Genomic DNA, 13,523 nt, shown 5'->3' on the forward strand with positions numbered 1-13,523 from the left:
CTGTGTCTCCCTCTCTCTCTGCCCCTCCCCCAGTCATGCTCGCGCTCTCTCTCTCTCTCTCTCAATAATAAGTAAACATTAAAAAAAATTTTTTTACATAAAAAAAAGCCCCTTCACAACTACCTAGATTAGCGTTTAATGGAATAACCAGAGGACAGGCCTCTTGGGGGATATGTTTAGAATTCTGCCTACCCCCGTGTTTAAAATGACTCAATCAGACAGGCTTAATTTCTGGCATGATGAAAACTGTGCTATCTTGTGCTTGGTCAGGCTGGTAGGTCTGAATATCCTTGGAAATACTGGCCTCCAGCAGCATTAATGCAGATCACATGATACTCTGCCCCCAAGTTTCCTCCTAAACATCTCCAGGGCCCTATCTCAGTCCTTTTGCCACACTGGAGCTTCAAGTAATCTAACTACCAGCTATAAAAATGCAATAAACTAAGTAAAAGACCAAACAAAAAGGTGGGTGGGGGAGGTAATTTTCTGCAAACCTAATATGATATAGTCAGGCTGCATGCTCTCATTTCTGGATCATATGTGTGACTGATCTGGGTGTGAATTCTGGTTTCCTTTCTGATACATTGGGAACTCATGCTAATGGAAGGAGCCTGGGTGCCAAGAGAAGAAGAAAACCCAATTTGTGCACTCAGGTTTGTTATTACTTAACTGCAATTATGCTTTCAAGACAGTGTTACTTTAAGAACCGCCCATTTAATTTCTTAGACTTTGAAAACCTTCTGGTAGAGTAATTGCCTGACACAGAACACCTAGGAGCAAATTGAAATAAAAAGCCTTTTACTGAGTAGCAAAAGAAAGTATTAAATGCTTGATTAGAAGTTCTATGTCACTAATAGTGAATGCAGGAGAAAAAAAAAAGCCAGATGAATCCTCCTGTCTCACATCATGTCTTCTCTGTCATTACAGAACATACAGATTCTACATTGGACATCCCAATGTAGCTATGAAATTCTGTTTTCCTTACTGAAAACAAAGAAAGGTAATTGATTCTTTTGTTCTGTTGAGTACTCTCTCACTGAAATCACTTCCTTAAAACATTACATTATAATGCTCCAGCTCTGTATCATGTCAACACCTTGCACCTGACATAACTGGGTTCTGTCACTTTACAGAAGTAAGACCTTAGGTAACTCCCTGAGCCTCAGATTTCTCATGATATGGAAATGAAAACACCCCTTTCTTGGATAGGTAAGAAGTATAAAACACAGAAAATGATCTGGCACAGAGTAGATGCTCAAACATTGAATCTCTTTTCCCTCTCTCCTGTCTCCTTGTTTATGTTCTAGTTAATCTCTGGCTTGTTCTTGCAGGAGTATTGAAATAGATTATAGATCCTCTAAAAGAAAGAACTGTACCAATGGGATTCCATGAGAAGATTCTTTGATTGGCATTTAGGAGATTCAAACTCAGGAGTGCAAAAGTGACCTTGATTAAGCCAATTGCCCTTTCTGCTGCAATTTCCACAGTATAAGAGATTCTTTAACCACGCAGACTGCCTAGCTCTAAAATGTCATGTTAACACCTATTTTTCACTTCTTTAAAGACCCTACTGAGCAGGAAGTAGACATTCAATTAATGCTTGCTGACTACTTGCCGAATGAATGTACTCAATATGATAGGCTTAGTGGCAATAGATGCTGGGTACTAATGATACTAGATTCAAGGTAATTTATTCTTCATTTTAACCAAGTATTTCTAAGAGAATTTGGAAGCAAAACAAAATTTCCCCTTGGGGGTTACAAGACAGTAAATTGTGGCTAATGGGCAATCTTCTCATAAAGTATATTTGGATACAGCCCATATCTCCAGCTTCTTTTTGCTCTTGGTGATGTTATTGATTTATTTTGCTCTTTGGAGTTGGATTGCTATTCATCATGGGGAATCACACATATGAGGAAACATAAATAATTCCTAAAGGTTATGAAATCTTACAAAGTTCTTGTAGACCATGAATGCACATGAACTTCTGAGATGGTAACTAGCTCACCTGGTGCATTTTCTTAGGGGTTACTTAGTTTTAATTTACGTAAAAATAAATGCTCATATTTTAAGTGCACATTTTGATGTGCTTTGACAACATATACATCTTCACAGGGACCATCCCAATCAGAATTACCCCCAAAGCTCCCAGTGCCCCTCTCCATTCAACCATCCCCGGAGAGATAACTACTTCTCCAAGTTCTATCATATTAGCTTAGTTTTATCTGCTCCAGAAACTCATATACAGAATACACAATAGGCAATGGTCATGTCTGACTTCTTTTCCTCAACAGAATGTTTTGAGAGTCATCTCTGGTGTTGGGTACATCAGAAGTTTGTTCCTTTTTATTGCTGACTAATATTCTATTGTGTGAAAACACCACAATTTGTATGTCCATTCATTTGCTGATGGACATTTAAGCTGTTTCCAGTTTTAGACTTTTATGAATAGAGCTGTGATGAAAAGCCATGCCCATTGTGGACATATTTTGCATTTCTCATTGGTGAATAAACAGAAATAAAATTGCTGAATTGTGGGGTAGATGTATGTCCCAATGCAATTTTATTCTTTTATTCATGAAGGTAAAGCTCACAAAATATTTTTCCTTCCTCTGTCCTCCATCCCGTTATAGGAAATTTCATATTCATCTCCAAAAATAAACAATGTGGATTTAGCATTCACTTGTGCCAGGAGCAGAGATAAGTTTGCTGCATGCATTATCTCATTTAATCTTAAGAGAACACTACAATTATCACCATTTACAAGGGCCCTAGGAGAAGGGCACTCGGGTAGTTCAGTCAATTGAGTGTCTGACTCTCATAGATTTCTGCTCAGGTCATGATCCTGAGGTTGTAGGATTGAACCTGTGTCGGGCGTCATCCTGAGCATGAAGCCTGCTTAAGATTCTCTCTCTCCCTCTGCACCCCCCCACTAACTCTCTGTCTCTGTCTCCCTCTCTAATAAAAAGAAAAAAACAAAAGTCCTAGGAGATTAATAAGAGAAGCCATTGTTAATCTTAAATGAATTAGGATCCAATAGAAAATAACTCCAGAACCTGCATTCTAACCCATTTAGTATACCTCCTTTCACAATGTTTTATATTCTCAGGATAAACTACTGAGTCTTTGGGGCAAAACAGTGAGTGCCTTCCTTAGTGGAAATGTTTTATTTCCTGGAGCCTCCAAATAGAAGGCATCAAGGAACCTGACTCATGAAGAGTTATTTACTCCCCCAACTATTATGGTTACCAAGTGAGAAAGTGTTAATAGCTTTCAGAAGGACACTCAATCCCTCTAACAAGAGTGAAACTTACTGTTAAATAATCCTGACTGTAAATCATCTATAATCAAGAACATCATCTCTGTGGGAAAGATTAGTACTAGTTCACAGTCTTTATAGAGTATATCAAAATCACCTGGAGGACTTGTTGAAATACATATTTCTGGTTCCCACTACCAGAATTTCTAACTCAGTAAGTCTGGGCTGGAGTCTGAGATTCTGCATTTTTAACAAGCTCCCAAGTAATGTTGATACTGCTGGTGCTCAGACCACACTTTGTGTAGCACTGGGCCAAATTATCTCTATCATTGTAATAAATCTCTGGTGAGAAACTGAGTTTTAGTTGGAGAAAGTGACTAAGAAGGTTATCTAGCCAATTAACAGCAAGCCGGGAGCTACAAGGTAATCTTTGGAGTCTTGACTCTTTATCACTGGCACTCAAAATTGGCATTTCAAGGACCAGTTAAATTACATAGCTAAATGAGAATGATGTTGATTTGCCTCAACCTTTTTTTTTAATGTTTATTTATTTTTGAGACAGATGGGGACAGAGCACGAGTGGGGGAGGGGCAGAGAGAGAGGGAGACACAGAATCCGAAACAGGCTCCAGGCTCTGAGCTGTCAGTACAGAGCCCGATGCAGGGCTCAAACCAAGGAACCATGAGATCATGACCCGAGCCAAAGTCGGACGCTCAACCGACTGAGCCACCCAGGCGCCCCTGACTAAACATTTTGAGATGGATAGATGATGATGATGATGATGATGACGACGACGATGACGACGACGACGATGATGATGGAGGAGGAGGAGGAGGAGGAGTGAGGAGTAAGGTAGAGATAGAGATGATACAATCTCAGAATGCTTCATTTTTGAATGAAGGAAAAATCATTTTGAGGAAAAAAATCACTACCTTGTGCTTACTTTATATTTTCACCACAAAAGAGGGAAACCTTCAAAGGGATTCAGTGTTCTATGGGGCCGCACATTATCATTCCTTTCTGAAACACTTTTTTTCAGTGGTCATATAGACAGCTTTACACAGACCCTTCATGGGATTTCCAGACTGTTTAATTTCTTTACCAAAGCAAAAGTTTGGCAAATTATTTGATTAATTTAACCTCATTCTTCTTTGTCATTAGAACAAATCTAAATGTCTCAGCCGACAAACACCACTTTAGAAACACCCTGATCCTGATAAATGGTTTCCTTAAATGCCTTAAAAGTATTATTAGCATAGATGGTTGTTTGATTCTGAACTCCTGCTCTCCCAAGAGCCACAGGGGTGGGAACCATGATCCAGATTGGGAGGGAATTGTCATGCCCTCAGGCAGAGTTTGTGATTAGTATGCAGAACCAGTATTCAAGACTGTGAATTTTTAAAGTCCTTTTCCTTTTTTTTCTTCTATTTTTCCATTTTCAGGTTCCCCAAGGAGAGCTCAATTATTCACTGTTACAAAAATGGCCATTGATTATCTTGAAAATCCAGGCAAGAAAGAAAATAAGTAACAATACTGACTGCTCAGCTGCTTAAATAGTCAGCTTTTTATTAATAGATACAATTGTTTTTCACACCTTACTAAATAACACGAAAAGCAGAAAAGAAACAGTATTATTGGTGATTTTTAATCAAGTTTCTGTAAGTCTCAGTCATAAAGTAATTATTCAAACAAATGAAGGAAGACAGCATAATCCATTATGCACTAAATATCTACTGAAGGAATAATGTCTCATTTTAAGATAAAGTGCATAAATGGTACACAATTCAAGTAAAGCATCTTTTTTATGTACTTTACCACTTCATGAAAAACAAATTACAAGTAATTCTATTTAATGATGAGATGTTATGTACAAAATAATGCACCATTACTATTTCTAATATCTTTAGCATTATGATGGATTACAATTGTTAATATTAATAATATTATTATTAAATATAACTATAGCTCATTTTATAAAGCACTTTTTCAGTGCAAAGCATTTTTTGCAGCAGTACTGAGGTTAATCCACACAACCCTAGTGTCAGATTCTCTTCATTTCTTTTTCTTTTTTTTTTTTCTCTTTTCTTTTTAAGAAACTGGAGTGAAGACAGTTTAAAGACCTAAGTGTCAATTAGCCAGTAACTAGAAGACCTGCCTAGGAATTAAATTTGTGTCTGACTCACAAACCCATGTTTCTAGTCCCTCCCATACTACCACCAGCTGAGGTTCAAAGATAACACACTTGATTTGATTCAGTGCCCAATGAGAAGACAGAGGTGTTTCTCCATATGTTCTAGCTCAAAGTGGCATTTGGGAGAAGAGGTTTCCACTCAATGTTCCCCCACCTCAGTTTCTGGTTTTCCTTTTTTAGGCATCAACCCTTGATACCTGAGGCCCACTCTGAAATGTCTCACCAATGTTCCTACTTCTTCTTTTTTTTTTTTAATTTTTTTTAACATTTATTTATCTTTGAGAGAAAGAGAGCATGAGGGGAGTGGGACAGAGAAAGAGGGAGAGAGAATCGGAAGCAGGCTCCAGGCTCTGAGCTGTCAGCACACAGCCCGACGTAGGGCTCAAACCCACGAACCATGAGATCATGACCTGAGCCGAAGTCGGATGCTTAACCGACTGAGCCACCCAGGTGCCCCCAATGTTCCTACTTCTATATCCTAATTCCTGTTCCTCTAAGTTTACTAGTGGAGAAAAGCTGTAATACTGCCTTGCCTATAACTATTAAAGTACTATTAAATACCACTCAGCCTCTAGGTCTCTCAATAGTCTAGCAAGATAGAGTAGCCAGACAGCTAATCCAATTACCCCAGGTCAAGGAAGGGGATGCACTAAATGAAGGAAACCTGAGTTCTATGTTATGTAAACGTCTTCCTTAATATTCTTTTTTTCTTAATTTTTAAATTATTTTTTAAGCTTTTTTATTTATTTGTTTTGAGAGAGAAACAGCATGAGCAAGGGAGGGGCAGAGAGAGAGAGAGAATCCTGAGTAGGCTCCTCACTGTCAGCACAGAGCCCGATGTGGGGCTCAAACTCACAAAACCTTGAGATCATGACCTGTGCTGAAACCCAGAGTCAGATGCTTCACCAGCTAAGCCCCCCAGGCACCCCTCTTTCTTAATATTCCTAAAGTGGGTCCCTATTCCTTCGCCTCTTCCCTTTCACAGTAAGTGTTTTAATTGTTTCATCCATATAGGTCATTCTGGTATCATGGAAGGAAGACAGACCTGGGTTATTATGCTAGTTCTATGTTTGAACAATTATGACTACACCATTAACTTCTCTGAGCCTCAAATTTCATGTCTGCAAACTGCTACAAAGAGATGTTTGGAGGATTGAAAGGAGAATTATATATAAGAATCTGGTACATCAAAAATGCTCAAATACTTAACATTTGCTTACTTCCCCTCTCCTTCTGGGGATATAATAAAAAAAAAATTGGCACATGCTTATTATCAATAATATCTCAAAAGTACAGTAAAGGAGAGAGAGAGACCTAGAGGCAAATCAGTATAAACATGATGTTAAATAGTCCAGCAACTCATCTGCCTGTTTCTTTCCTTTGTTCAGAAAGTATTTACCAGCTATGGACTGTGCTTCAGGCACACATCTAGTAATCCAGACATTCAAAGAGCTATAAGACAAGAGCTCCAGAAAGTGGAGGTAGTAAATGCAAGAGACAGAAATATCTGATAAATTCAAAGATTAGGAAAGAAATGAATACAGCTGCACTGTGGTGAACCTGGAGAGGGGTAGGAAATGGCATGGCAACCAGGCAAGTGCTAGGCTATGGGAAGTTCTAATACAGTCCCTTCTCTGACACTGAACTTGTCACTCCCTTCGATCAAGAGAGCTTCACATTTTACAGAGCTACATGATAAGAATTTTCCTTCACTTCTGGATTATCCTGTCCCTATTGGCTATTCATTACAGTGGGCTTTTTTTTCCCTATTGTTGCTATGGAGATTCTGACTAAGTCCATATCATAAATGAAAAGTATGACCCATAGCATTTTAGACTTTTCAGGTGACCAAATCTGGCAGGACTGCATAATGGTTAAAAGCATCGCTTCTAGAGGAGAAGCAGACAAATTTAGGTCCTCAGCTGAGGCCTATGCTGGTTCTGAAACACAGAATAAGCCCTTCTCTTCTTAGTCCTATCTCCTCTTCTGCACATGGCAACAAATGGTTCTATGAATTAAATTCTGTTCCAGTACACTTGGCACAACAGCTGACACACAAGGACCCAATGCAGGATGGTCACTGATATTACTAATATATAGTATCACTTTTCAAAATAAACATCACACTTGACTATTGCTCTCAAAAACCAGAAGGTATAGTCTTTATTTTAAGGTAACTTTGTAACTGCCAACATGTTCATCTGTGGCTTCTCTAAACGAGGTAAAATTATGAGTGACTCAAATATGAGTGATATTTGAGCAGTGATAAGTTTCTATGTCTTCATAAAGTTTCATCTTCTGATGGCAGGTGTGACTCTGACGAGAGTTGTACAGTTATATTTTGGCAGCACGACCTTGGGCTGGAATAGCTCTTGTGCATTCATTTATTCATTCCTTAATTTACATAGTCATTAAGCACCTATTATGCACTGGACCCTATGTTATGTACTGGCTGTAACATGGAAAAGCCTAAGTCACATTCCTTATCCATAAGAGGCTCACAGTCTAGCAAGTTTAAGAAATAGCAAGTAAAAACTTCCATTAAACTGGCTATGATACAAAAACACACACACATACACACAAAGCAGAAAAAAAGCATTTTAGAAGTAAAGATGGAGGTTATAACTTATACCGGGTTTTAGGAAAACCTTTCTGGAGGAAATCATACATGTACCAACTTTTAAAAGGTAATTATAAATTTGTAAGATAATGGAAGAAGAAAATTATATTCTAGGCAGTCACAGCTGGAGACCTAGTTAGCAGAAGAGTAGTGCTCAAAGTCACAATGGGTCATAGGGTAGGACTCAGAGGGAAAGACATGAGTATAGGACTCACATGGGGACATGAGAGAAGCAGGTTTAGGACTAAGAGATCAGACTTCCAGGGGTGGTAGTAGTTTCTGAACTCAAATCTGGGTCCAGTAACTGAGGAGCTTCACCTACTGCCCATATAAAAACCGATCAATCAGATAACTTCTGGAGAATTCAACATTGGGGGATCATCCTAGCTCACACCATGCTTAATTCTCACCTTTTCCAGGGTTAGGGTCAGGGTTAGGGTTAGGGTTAGGGTTAGGGTTAGGGTTAGGGTTAGGGTTAGGGTTAAGGTTAAGGTTAAGGTTAAGGTTAAGGTAAGGTTTTGGAGGCTCCAGAGTTTGAAGGCAACCTCCTTTCCAATTAGTTCAAATGTAAAGCAGAACCATAACATTGGGAAGCCCCATTCTGTAAATCTTATCTCCCCTTTTCCTGCTGGGTTCCCAGTGAGTTTAACTTATAGAGGACATTTTGAAAGCTCATCATGAGTCACTCATCCTCTCTTCTCAATCACAGTGCATGACACTATGCGTCCTATTAAGTCCCTAGACGAGTACCAAGGTCAACCAAGATGTCTATGTCCTCAAGGAACAGTTATTAAACATGCTTATGACTACATGCCAAGAGGCAAGTGCTGTTCTGTTCTCTCAGATCCTCTGTTCTCATCAGAGTTTTACAACACTTCTCTTAGATTTTCAGATTTAATTGTGCATCTGTTAGGCTCTCTTATCACTCAGCATGTCCCCGAGAAAATATTAGAAGCACCTTAAATTACACAGTTGCCCCCTCTACCTCTAAAATGAAGGAGTCAAAATGTACCTCATTTTTCTAATCCCTACAAACTCACAGAAGCCTTCTTTCCTGAAGACTTGTATAATGCTAGTCTCTTAGTCATAGACCTGAACATATAGCTTGGTAATATCACAGAGAGAGAAAGAAAAGAATTAGCATGCAAATGGAGATGAGTCTTAGTATTTCTTTATTTATACCCCCATATCATTATAAACATGATGTGCCCTAGGCCACAGAACATACATACAATAGTTCATCTTCAGGCAGTCCTTTTTGGGAACTTTTTAAAAAATAAGACAAGCCATTTTATTTTTATTGACAATAGAAGGAAACCCTAAATCATATTCTTAATTGATCCATGTGACTCTACCATCCATTAATGTATCTAATTCCATTTTCCAAAAATACAATTTCATTAGAAAAAATAAAATACAGTTATACAGAATAAGTGGATGTCCCACTTCCTTCAACATATCTGATAATTTGATTCTTTTTTCTAAGTTGCTTATATTAACTACCTGACCTATCTCATCAAATAATGTGGTAGACAGAATAATGACTTTCCAAAAATGTCCACATCCTAATATCTGGAACCTGGTGACTATAAAAGATCTGTGGAGATATAATTAAGGATCTTGAAGTGAGAAGATTATCTTAATCTAAATGGGCCCAATATAATCCCAAGGGTCCTTATAAGAATGAGATGGGGGGGTGGGCAGGGAAAGAGTTGTTATTCAATGGGTATAGTTTCAGTGTTCCAAGATGAAACTGTTCTAGAGTCCTGATGCAAAGCAAATGTGCATAGAGTTAACACTACTGTAATATACTATTAAAAATGGTTAAGATGGTAAATTTTATGTTGTGCTTTTTTTTTTTTTTACAATAAAAAAGGGTAAGGAGAAGGCAAGAGAATTAACGTCAGAGAAGGCAAGGTGACAACAGCTGAGGTTGGAGTGATGCAGGGCTACAAGCCAAGGAATATGGGCAGCCCCTCTAAACTTGGAAAGGGCAAGAAATGGATTCTTCCCTAGAGCCTCCAAAAGGAACATAGCCCTACTTACACCCTAATTTTATTCCTACAAGATTCATTTAGGACTTCTGACCTCCAGAATGTAAGATAACAAATTTGTGTTGTTTTAAGCTAAAAAGTAATTTGTTACAGCAGCCCTAGGAAATTAATACAGATAATGATAATTCCATTTGCCCATTATTTGACGCGACTTTTATACATTATACCCTTGTGTTCTTGTAACCTTCATCTGAGTTCAGCAAAATCTATGATTCCTTTTCTTCAGATAAGGAAATCTAGCTTTAGAGAGTTGAACAGATGTGTCCATGAGCAAACAAGGAGTTAGGGCTGTACAGCAAATCTGAGTCTTATCCAGTCACCTCTTCGCTCTAGCACACTGTGATAACAGGTCCCATGTTCACCAATTCTTGTATCAAGACTTCCGTTTATTGCCTACTCTTTCAAGATATGAAATGATAGAAATGGACATCATGGTCCTACTATTCTGGAAGTTCCCCTTTGTATACCTGTCATGATTTATAGGCTTTAAGGATATGCTCTCATAACCCTTGGTATGGACTCAATGTTTATGGCCTCAAAGTTCATAACCTAAAGCCCCAACTCCCAATATGATGGTTTAGGAGGTGGAGCCTTTGGGAAGTAATTAGATTTAGATGAGAGCATGATGGTGGGGCCCTCATGATGAGTTTAGCGTCCTTAGAAGAAAAGAAGGTGACACCAGAGCTGCACTTTCTTTGGTTGGAGACAACATCCCCAGGGGATGCAGGTGTTCTTCACCGCATCACTTCCTCCTAAGTGGAGGAAGCCCAATTGATTGATCACCACACAACTAACTCTGGGGCAACACTTGAAATGACGCTTTCTAGGTAGAACCAACAGGACACTGGGTGTTTTATGTACTTCATTTCATTTACTCTTCACAATCATCTGGTGATGCACATGCTCCAGGAATGCTGGAATGATTGATCAAGCAATGAAATGACTGATTTTACTATTTTCACTACATAAGACAAACTACTTTTTGATGACATCAAAATCTTAGCTGCCTTTGTATATCCGTGGCCTGCCCATAAGTATTAGCCACATTTGTACATTTTAAATCTTACCTGCTTCAGCCTTTACAGTTAAGAGTTACAGGAATGGCAGGGATGCTTTGCAATTAGATTTTTACATCAGAATGGATTTGATTTTTGACATCAATGAACAAACCCAGTTGTCTATTCCTGCATTTCAGTACTAGAAATCCATCATAGTTATCTGCCAGCTGTTGGTTCACCCCACTCATGGCTTCTTACTGAAAAATGCTTCCTAACCTCCAGCAAAGTCCTCACTACATTTGTAGTTTGCAGGTATCTAAAGAGCTTGCATTTTTAATGAATTCCTAATGTACTCACTCAAGCAAACAAGGAAATTATAACCATGGAACATTACATTTCAAACATTAATCATAATTACTTAATAATACCAAACAAGGAGATTTTATTACAAACTGAGACTTCTTATTTAACTTCAGAATCAGAATAATTGTCACATTTGCACATATTCTAAATGATAGCACATATTTCCAAATGCCTACATTAAACAGTTTAGTCATAAAGAAATATTTTGTCAGCTAATTTAATTTAATTGCATGGCATAATCATTTCACCCATTTCTCTAAAAACAGATATTTTAATAGGAGAACTGCAAGGAGGTTATAAAAATCTCACTTTCTCAATTGCCAGGAAAGGTCTCTGCTGAAAGTTCCCAGACAATTACAGATTCAGGGGGGTTCTATAGTTCTTCAATGTATTGTTATATACCATTAGTCACCAGGTGAAGCCCTTCACTAATAGCAATACCCTTCAACAACAGCCCCAGAGAATTTAACACTGATTGATGGCAGGTCACCTGGAATTGGTTGGCAGAATTTCCAATTTTCTGTTGGGAAATTGCTTATTTCTCCAAGTCTATTCCCATTTTTACAAGTGGACAGAAGCTGAGATTATACATTATTATGTGTCTAAATATAAAATTGTGATGGATGGTGTCACACATTTAAAGAGAGTTAAGCATTTAATTTAAGATTTTAAAAGTTTAAAGAAGTTTAAAATGTATTTTTAATCTTTCTTGGGAATTCATGGGCTGATCCATATTGGGAGAAATATTGAGAGATTGCCTGAGGATTGCCACTTATATGGAGAATTATTTTCATAAAATTATCCTTTTAGATTCTCAAAGCTCTAGCACCATAACTTTCTTTGTAAATGTATCTGAGAATCCCAGCTTATCAAAGGACCGAAGGGATAAATAGATTCTTTTCATGAGGGCACTACACTAAATGTGACAGAGAGGAGAGGAAAGTAAACAAAACTCAAAAGTCACATTACAATCAGAAGACAAAGTATGCTATTTACATTAGATTGTTATTTCTTTGAAAACATATATTAGGTGTCAATCTTATTTTTATTGTTATTTTTTAAGTAAACTCTACGCCCAGTGTGGAGTTCAAACTCACAACCCAGAGATCAAGAATCCCATGCTCTACCAACTGAGTCAGCCAGGCACCCCTTAGGTGCCAATTTTATAAGTGTGTATTTAGGATGCTACAATATCATATACTACAGTAATATTACTCTGCAAGTATTTTTGCACACAGAAACATTACCAAATTCTTGAATTTAATAACCGGCTACCTATATAAAGATCTTAGAGGTAGCAGGTAACAATCCAATGACAAATTTAAAATTTAGTCAATATGGGTCACTCTGCCGAAACAAACTAGCAAAACCCTCAAAATCCTTAATGCTCAACATGATTGCTTAACCTACCTGGGGACTAAAAATGCCTTTATGACTTTAGATTTTTTTACACACAAAAAACTAACTATAAAAATATAGAGAGGCACAAAGAACAAATATAAAATATTACAAAAAATTCAAAGAATAAATGAAACTGAACTCTCTCCACTCAGAAATAATTACCATTAACATTTTTGTTTCTTTTTCATACACACACAAAAACACACAAATATGTATGCATATGGGGAGAGAGAGAAAGAGAATTATACTGAACAGTGAAAAGGCTTCTTTGCAAACTATACCTTTTTTTACTATTATGAACAACCTATCACATCAAAAAAAAAAAGAAAACCATATATATTTATAAAAATGCCATTTTAAAGGCTGCACAGAATTTCATTATATGGTTATCCAATGCATTTGGTCAATAACCTACTGGTGAACATTTTGTTTGTTTTGCTTGTGTTATTTATTCATTCAACAAATATTTATGGAATATGTGTTCATTGCTCAATAGTTACCTCGTCCCAGACTGGAAATGCAAGGCCTCTGTTCTCATAGAGTTTACATTGTGGGGACTGAAAGATAAACAAGAAAAACAACGCACACAAATAAATATGGCAGTTGGTGTTTAAGTCCTGCAATAAAACTATCATAA

Source organism: Acinonyx jubatus, chromosome E2 (genome assembly GCF_027475565.1).
Source record: "Acinonyx jubatus isolate Ajub_Pintada_27869175 chromosome E2, VMU_Ajub_asm_v1.0, whole genome shotgun sequence".
Classification (NCBI taxonomy): domain Eukaryota; kingdom Metazoa; phylum Chordata; class Mammalia; order Carnivora; family Felidae; genus Acinonyx; species Acinonyx jubatus.